Genomic DNA, 8,794 nt, shown 5'->3' on the forward strand with positions numbered 1-8,794 from the left:
ATGGCCTCGCCGGAATATGCCTCTCCAAGCCAAGCCGGGCGCCGCAAACTAAAGAGGCCCGCGTTGGCCCATGTGCCTGGCCATGGAGGCGGCGGCCTTCATCGGTGCTGCCACGGCGTGGCTTACGCCGGCGCCCCGCAGCAGCCCCCGCCGCCTCCAGCGCCCCCGGCTGTGCAGCCGCTGCCGCAGCCATGCAAGCGGTGCCGCACAGTGTCGACATGGGTACACCACGCGGGGCTTACCGATGAGCCGGGGTTGTATGTGTGGACCCTGAAATGGAATCATCAAAGGAAAGGCGAGGTCGGGAGGGCGGAAGGGGAGCTGCCGGTGAAAGGCACACAACTGGGAGGGTAAAAAAAATTTTAAAAAAAGCTACGACGGAGACTTTCTGTTCGTCTATCTCCTGACCAATGCCATTTCTCAGCAAGTCCCGCTGCATCACTGCCGAGAAAGCGAGGAGTTCCCTTGCTGTCTCTGCTGTTGTCAGTTGAGGTAGTGAGTGTAAGCTCTCCTTTGCCGCTCTGACAGGATAAAACCAGGCAAGACCACTTGAAGACAGTCGTCTATCAAGTTACGCACTCAAATGATTTTTGTCTTTTTTCTCTGCTGTAAGTCTTCATTCACTGCCTTGAGGCAAGATATTTGAATGCACCTGGGCATGTTGCTGGTTCCTTTTTTTGGGAGGGCTTCTAAGGCAAACTTCTATTAAGACGAACAAATGGTCGTGGTCCCTTTAAGTTCTTCCTAACGGGAGTTCACTGTATGTGCATTGTCACCATGGTATTGAGGGACAAGAAAGGTGCCGACTAGCCACCTAATTATTTATTGCCTCATGGCATGTGAATATGTACTGCATGAGGCAGACAAGGATAACCAATTTAAAAGTGCAGCATTTTTCTAACAGAGACTACAGAAATGCTGACCACGTTTTACTGTTGCTGCAGTGCCTTATGCTCGCAGTATCACTTAGTGTGTATCACAATAAACATCTAAAAAAATTGATTGCAGAAACACCATCAAACTGCCACAGCTGGCCTTCTGACTGTTAAGTAATCACAACAATTGTACTTTGTCATGCTATTATAAATAGCCCTGAGAAGGTCAGATGTACTGTAATGTCTAAAGGGTACTTTTTGATTTTTCAGCACTGGAAACATGAGGCAGCCACCCAGTGGGAGGGCCCGACAACAGCGGATCACTGCTCCTCAAAACCAGTGGTCTACAAGTGCGCCCATCGGTCAGAGTACAAATGTCACCTGCTGACATCCTGTTTTATACAGGAGTGTCCGCAGAGATGTTTTCAAGCATCCTTGTTGGCCTGCAAAGAGTGCTGCAGCCATCGGCACAACTGCCTGTTGAGGACCAGCTACTTCTCGCTCTTATGCGGCTACGGCTTGGTCTCCTCTATGGAGACCTTGCATGTAGGTTTTCAGTTTCGCCACTTGGCATTTGCAAGATGTTCCACAAAGTCCTAAAGGCACTGCACCAAATAATGAAGTGCATTGTGGTGTGGCTACCGCGCTCACGGCTACAGAGCAGCATCCCAGTCATTCATCGACAGTGGCTATAAGCGTACCACGTGCATCCTTGACTGCACAGAGGTTTCGCTGCAAAGGCCAAAACAACAAAATGCCAGGGCGCAAACCTACAGCCAATACAAGGCTTATTTAATAACACAGTCACGTTCTTGGTTGTGGTTGCCCCGAACGGCTTCATTATGTACGTATCAAAAGTTTACGGGGGCCATGTGTCCGACAAATTCATTATCAAGGACTGTGGTGTCCAGGAATACTTCGCACCCGGTGGTGAGATAATGGCAGATAGGGGCTTTTCTCTGGATCCTTATCTTGCAGTTCAAGCTTTCCGAAGCATGCAGTCGTTCACGTACATGCAGAGTGGATGGGTGGGGGCCCTGTTTGTTCACGAAATTGACGAGGCCCTTGTGCTCCTGAAAGGCGAAGTACGTGCCTCCAAAGAACTTGCAACATATCACAATGTGTGGGTGTGTTGTGAATGGAGGGGTGCAGTAATCAGTGGTGGTTGCACATGCATGGCCAGACAAGGGAAAGTGTGAATTGGAAGGTGGACCTTGCAGTGCTATCTGGCTTTACTGGGGAGGGTTGCACGGACAATGATGATGATGATGGTTGGATATTAATGGCGCAAGGCCAACTAGGGCAAAGAGCGCCAAAACAGTGGTTAAATATGAGAGGTGAGAACTTAGACACTGAAATCAATAAGCAAGAACAAAAGTAAAATCAATAAAAGACAGTGAGGATGGCTGGTGTAAAGGGCCAGATTTCATGATGCGTGATAGGAAATGAGGTTTAAAAACTTGACTTCTGACAAATACTCAAACACACGTTTGACGGAAACAATGGCATCGTCACCTAGGAAAAAAGATGGATGTAGGGGAATATGTTGTCTGTAGAGTTCTCTGAAGTGTTTGTGTCATGTTGTGTGAAGTGCCTTGCATGTGATTAGTATGTGCACTACGGATAGGGCCTCTCCGCACCTGCCGCACTGGGGTCTAGGAGATCCCGTCAGCAGATACGAGTGCGTTGCATGGGTGTGCCCTATCCGCAGCCTACCCAAGGCGACTTCCGTGTGTCTGTTGTGCGAGTCAGATGTGTACCGTCCCAAGTGTGGCTTTATTACATGTAGTTTGTTGTCTGTCTGTTCATTCCAGTGTGTTTGCCATGTTATGCGCAAGTGTTGTCTTATGTGTGGCTTGAGGTCTGTGTAAGGTAGTGTTATTATGTCTACTGTGTTTCGGAGTGCAGCATTGGCGGCCATTTCATCCGCCAGTTCATTTCCGCCGATGCCAGAGTGGCCTGGCACCCAACACACAGTCACCTCAAGGTTTGAAGAATATGCCAGCACAATTGATTTCAAGACAAGGTTAACTACATGGTTTTTCGAGGACTCTCCGGATGACAATGTACGGACGACACTCAGTGAATCTGTATAGATGATGGATTTAGGAATATGATGTTCAACTATGTGACTTACAACAAGAAAAATGCCATATGTTTCTGCCGTAAAAATACTTGTCTTTACATTCATGGTTCTATATGCTTCAAAATTCGGCCCATGCGCCGCACAAGACACTGCAGTGAACGTTTTCGATGCATCGCTGAAAAACTCTGCAGCCTTGTATTTATCCTGCACATACATGAAATGCTGCAGAATCCCACTTTTCGGTGTCCTATTCTTATTGTATTTTAAGAAAGACAAGTCACATGCAACAGGACGAAGATGCCATGGTGCTACAAGATCAGTGATAGATGACTTGAATGTGTCTACAAAGGAGACCTCATGAATAGTGACCTCGTCCCTTACTCTGAGCGAGAAGGGAACAGGAATGGACGGGCGATTTAAAAAGAGTTTTGATGTGGATGTATCATTAAAAACCGGTTTAAAAGGATGGTTGTCCATTGATGAAATTTTAGAGGCATATAACAAGTCAACATAGGTTCGCTGGTGTGATAAGCACCATTTGTCACACTCTGCATAAAGACTCTGTACAGGGCTCGTACGGAATGATGATGATGATGGTTTGATGTTTATGGCGCAAGGCCAACTAGGGCAAAGAGCGCCAAAACAATAGTCGTCATATATGAGAGGTGATTCCTTAAACACTAAGTAAAATCAGCAAAAACAAAAGTAAAATCACAAAACGACAATGAGCATGGCTGGTGTACAGGGCCAGATTTTATGATGCGTGATAGGAAATGAGGTTTAAAAACTTGACTTCTGACAAAAACTCAAACACACGTTTCACGGAAACAATGGCATCGTCACCTAGAAAAAACGACGGATGGAGGGGAATTTGTTGTCTGTAGAGTTCTCTGAACTGTTTGTGTCGTGTTGTGTGAAGTGCCTTGCATGTGATTAGTATGTGCACTACGGATAGGGCCTCTCCGCACCTGCTGCACTGGGGTCTAGATGATCCCGTCAGCAGATACGAGTGCGTCGCATGGGTGTGCCCTATCCGCAGCCTACCCAAGGCGACTTCCGTGTGTCTGTTGTGTGAGTCAGTTGTGTACCGTCCCAAGTGTGGCTTTATTACATGTAGTTTGTTGTCTGTCTGTTCGTCCCAGTGTGTTTGCCATGTTCTGCGCAGGTGTTGTCTTATGTGTGGCTTGAGGTCTGTGTAGGGTACCGTTGTAATGTCCACAGTGTTCCTGAGTGCAGCCGCACCGGCCCTCTCGTCTGCCAACTCGTTCCCAGAGATCCCTGCGTGTCCTGGGACCCAGCAGAGGACCAGCTCATGCTTTTGTGCATACACGGACATGATAGTGCAGAATACAAGATTAACTATGTGGTTTCTGGGGGGTGTATGCGATGACAGTGCGCGAACAACACTCAAAGAATCTGTATATATGATGGAATTGGGAATGTGGTTTTCAAGGATGTGTCGTACAATCAGTAAAATTCCATACGCTTCTGCTGAAAAAATTGATGTGTGCATGCTCATGGTTCTGGCTGCATTGAAATTAGGACCATGAGCAGCGCACGACACCATACTGGAGGTTTTAGAAGCGTCACTATAAAATTCTGCACATGTGTATTTAAACTGCAAAGACAGAAAGTGCTGCAGTATTGCAGCTCGTGGTACACTATTTTTGTCAAGTCTCATAAAAGAAAGGTCGCACGACACAGGGCGAACTTGCCAAGGCGGTAAATTGTTAGAAAAGGATGACCTGTACACATCTAAAAACGAAGCACTGAGATCCGAGGCTCGCTCTCTCACTCTAAGTGAAAAGGGCAGAGGAACGGATGGGCGATTTGCAAAGAGCAGAGATGTTGATGTATCGATAAAGACCGGATAAAAGGGATGATTATTCAGTGATGAAATTTTAAAAGCATATAGCAAGTCCATGTACGTTCGTTGGTTCTCAAGGCTCCACTTATCACACTCGACATACAGACTCTCGACAGGGCTAGTGCGAAAAGCACCCGAGGGCAGACGAAGCCCCAAGTGTAGCACTGGGTCAAGCATTTTAAGTGCTGTTTTAGTGGCTGACCCATACACAACACTCCCATAGTCCAATCTAGACCCCACTAGACTTGTGAAAATACGTAACAGGAGTTGCTTATCCGTTCCATACGACTGGTGGGACAAGATTTTAAGAATGTTGAGAGCCTTTAGACATTTATGTTTCAATTGTTTAATGTGAGGGATGAACGTAAGCCTTTCATCCAGCACCACACCTAAAAACTTGTGTTCCTTCCTCACAGGAATCGATACGCCATTAAGGATAATGTCTGGGTCCAGATGGATCCCACGCCTCCTGGAAAAGACAACACAGGTGCTTTTTTCTGGGTTAACTTTAAAACCGTTCTTGTCTGCCCAGCTGGCAAGTTTTTTGACACCGAGCTGGACTTGACGCTCACAGATGGACATATTACATGATTTAAAAGATAGCTGGATGTCGTCTACATACATTGAATAAGAAATTGTAGGTGGCAATGCCTTCCCAAGGGAGTTCATTTTAACTATGAACAGAGTGCAGCTTAGCACTCCACCTTGCGGAACGCCGTTTTCTTGCACATGAACTCTTGAGAGTGCGCTACCTACTCTCACGCGAAACGTTCTTTCGGACAAATAACTAGCAAGGGTGTTGAGCATATGGCCCGAAACACCGAAAGACTTTAGGTCACTTAGGATCCCGTAACGCCAAGCGGTGTCATAGGCCTTCTCAAGGTCAAAAAATACCGTTATGCAAAACTGTTTGTGGATGAAAGCGTCCTTTATGTATGATTCAAGGGCGACAAGTTGGTCATTTGTAGATCGCCCCGCCCTGAAGCCTGCCTGGCAGCCCTCGAGAAGACCGTTGTACTCAAGGAAGTACACAAGTCTCCTGTTTATCATCTTCTCGAAGAGCTTGCAAAGGCAGCTTGTAAGATGATGATGATGATCGTTGGATGTTTATGGCGCAAGGCCAACTGGGGCAAAGAGCGCCAAAACAATAGTCGATGATAGGGGTGAAACCTTAAATACTAAGTAAAATCAGCAAAAACAAAAGTAAAGTCACAAAACTACAATGAGCATGGCTGGTGTATAGGGCCAGATTTCATGATGCGCGATAGGAAATGAGGTTTAAAAACTTGACTTCTGACAAATACTCAAACACACGTTTCACGGAAACAATGGCTTCGTCACCTAGAAAAAACGATGGATGTAGGGGAATATGTTGTCTGTAGAGTTCTCTGAAGTGTTTGTGTCGTGTTGTGTGAAGTGCCTTGCATGTGATTAGTATGTGCACTACGGATAGGGCCTCTCCGCACCTGCTGCACTGGGGTCTAGAAGATCCCGTCAGCAGATACGAGTGCGATGGGCCTTGTAAGGGCGATGGGCCGATAGCTAGCAGGAGAGGAAGGGTCCTTTCCTTCCTTCAGGAAAGCCACTACTATGGCCTCCCGCCAAGAGCGAGGAATGTGCCCCGAAAGCCATATGTTGTTGTATAGATGTAGGAGTGTTTCAAGAGTGTTTGGGTGTAGGTGTTGTATCATGGTGTATGTGATTTTGTCTGCACCTGGAGCTGAAGGCTTACATGTGCTCAGAGCAACCTTCAGCTCATGAATTGAAAAAGGAGAATTGTAAGAAGTGTGCGACTTCTTGCTATCACGCAGGGACTTCTTTTCCGCAGACGTTTTGTGCTTCATGAAAGTGTTTGTGTAGTGTGATGAGCTGGACACGTGTTCGAAGTGTTGTGCAAGTGTGTTGGCCTGGTCTTCGAGTGTGTCCCCTGTTGTGCTAACCAGGGGCAGGCTGTTTTTTTGTTGTCCTTTCAGCTTGCGTATTCGTGTCCAGACTATGTGTGTATCAGTGTACGAGTTGATGGAGGTGAGGAAGGTGTGCCAACTCTCCCTTTTCGCCTCACGACGCACTCGCTTCCCTAAAGCCTTTGCCCGTTTAAAAGAAATGATGTTATCTGACGTGGGGTACCGGCGAAGGACACCCCACGCCTTGTTCTGGGCCTCTCGCGCCCGCCTGCAGTCCTCGTTCCACCAGGGCCTCCTTGGGCTGCGGGACCCACTGGAGGCCTGGGGAATGGACTTTTCGGCGGCGTCGAGGATGTGCGCCGTGACGAGTTGGGCGGCTTCCTCCACGTGTAGGTGTTTTATGGTTGTGTGGTGTAGTTTAGATGTTTCTGTGAATGTACTCCAGTTTGCTTTGGATTCATTAAACCTGTTATGGGAAGATGGACTGCTCGGGCCTATACCTATATACGTTAATGAAGTGGGGAAATGGTCACTACCATATGGGTCCGTGCCCACACCCCACTCAAGACATGGAAAGAGAACTGCGGAACCAATAGCCAAGTCAAGATGAGAGTATGTATTGTGTCCTAAGTTATGATATGTAGGCTGTTTTTTGTTGAAAAGGCATGCTCCGGAGGATGTAAGAAACTTCTCCAACAGGCGACCTCGGGCATCCGTTCTGGAGGAGCCCCAAAGAGAGTTGTGTGCATTAAGGTCGCCTGTTAGGATGTACGGTTCGGGTAGCTGGTCGACCAGCGCCTCGAAGTCAGAGCTCAAAAGTGTGACATCAGGAGGAATGTATATGGAGCATACCGTTATCAACCTATTAAAAATTATTGTGCGTATTGCTACAGCCTAAAGGAGGGTGTTGAGAGCGACAGGGTGAAATGCTAGGGATTTCCGGGCTATTATGGCTACACCGCCCGAAGAGTGTGTGCAGCCATCCCTGTCCTTTCTGAAGACCATGTACCTATTTAAGAAATTTGTGTGCTTGGAATTCAAATGCGTCTCCTGAAGACACATCACACTTGGCTGATTAGCATGCAGTATTTCGTATACATCGTCAAGATTTTTAAGAAGGCCTCTACAGTTCCATTGAATTATGTTTTCTCTTCCCATTATTTAGTGTGAGAGCTACTGGAGTGTGTGTGTTTGTTTATGTGTCGTCTTTCGGGGCTGTGACTCTCGCCTTTTTTGGCTTGTCGGGAGGCTTTGGCGTCGGGATGCGTTCCTTGCGCTGCGTTGCAGGCAGGAACGGCCCGACATCCATCTCGTCGTCGGATGTCCGAGGGGTGCCCGACGGACCGGGCCCCCTGGACTTGGCCCCCCTCGGGAGCCCTTCGTTTGAGCCGCCACCGCCGAGGGCGTCCGGGGCGCCAGAGGTGGCACAGGCGGTGCGGTGGGAACCGGTGCGGGGCCCGTGGTGTCCATCACCTCTGTACCCTCCAACGCACTGGAGGGCGGGGAGACAGAGGCGGGAGCGGCACCGGTCCCGACGGAAGAGGTTGCCACCACAACCGCTGCTGCCTCAGCAAGCGGCGTGGTGGCGGGTTGGGCTGCCAGAGGCAACCCAGGGGGGGGCGGGCGAGGGACCAGGTCAGACTCGCTGAACTGGGTCCCTGTGGAAACGAGACGCCGCTCCGCCCCCCGGCGAGCCGCGTCGGCGTACCTCCCCAGGGGGAAAGAGGCGAACCTCTTTCGCGCCTCTGGGAAGGTGATGTTTTCAGTGACTTTGATGTTGATGATTTTCTTTTCTAGTTGAAATTTTTCGCACTTGCGGGAGTATGCCGCATGCGGCCCCCCGCAGTTTACACAAGTGAGATTTTCGGCTGAGCAGTTCTCGCTCGGATGATCGTGCGCCGCGCACTTTGCACACGTCGTTCGGCCACGACAAGAGTTCGTACCATGCCCGAACCGCTGGCACTTAAAACAGCGCCGCGGGTTCGGGATGTACGGACGGATGGAGCAACGGAGAAAACCTGCATTTATGTATTGTGGAAGAATTGCGCGGTCGAAAGTCAAG

At 48.7% G+C, this 8,794-nt stretch overlaps 1 pseudogene; it reads left to right on the forward strand.

Moving 5' to 3' along the window:
- The first annotated feature begins 429 nt into the window (after positions 1-429).
- Positions 430-2,126, forward strand: LOC144164001 (uncharacterized; annotated as a pseudogene).
- The last annotated feature ends 6,668 nt before the right edge of the window (positions 2,127-8,794 follow it).

This window comes from Haemaphysalis longicornis, unplaced genomic scaffold (assembly GCF_048455015.1).
Source record: "Haemaphysalis longicornis isolate Haplotype H1 unplaced genomic scaffold, Haemaphysalis longicornis Haplotype H1 scaffold_13, whole genome shotgun sequence".
NCBI classification, from domain to species: Eukaryota; Metazoa; Arthropoda; class Arachnida; order Ixodida; family Ixodidae; genus Haemaphysalis; species Haemaphysalis longicornis.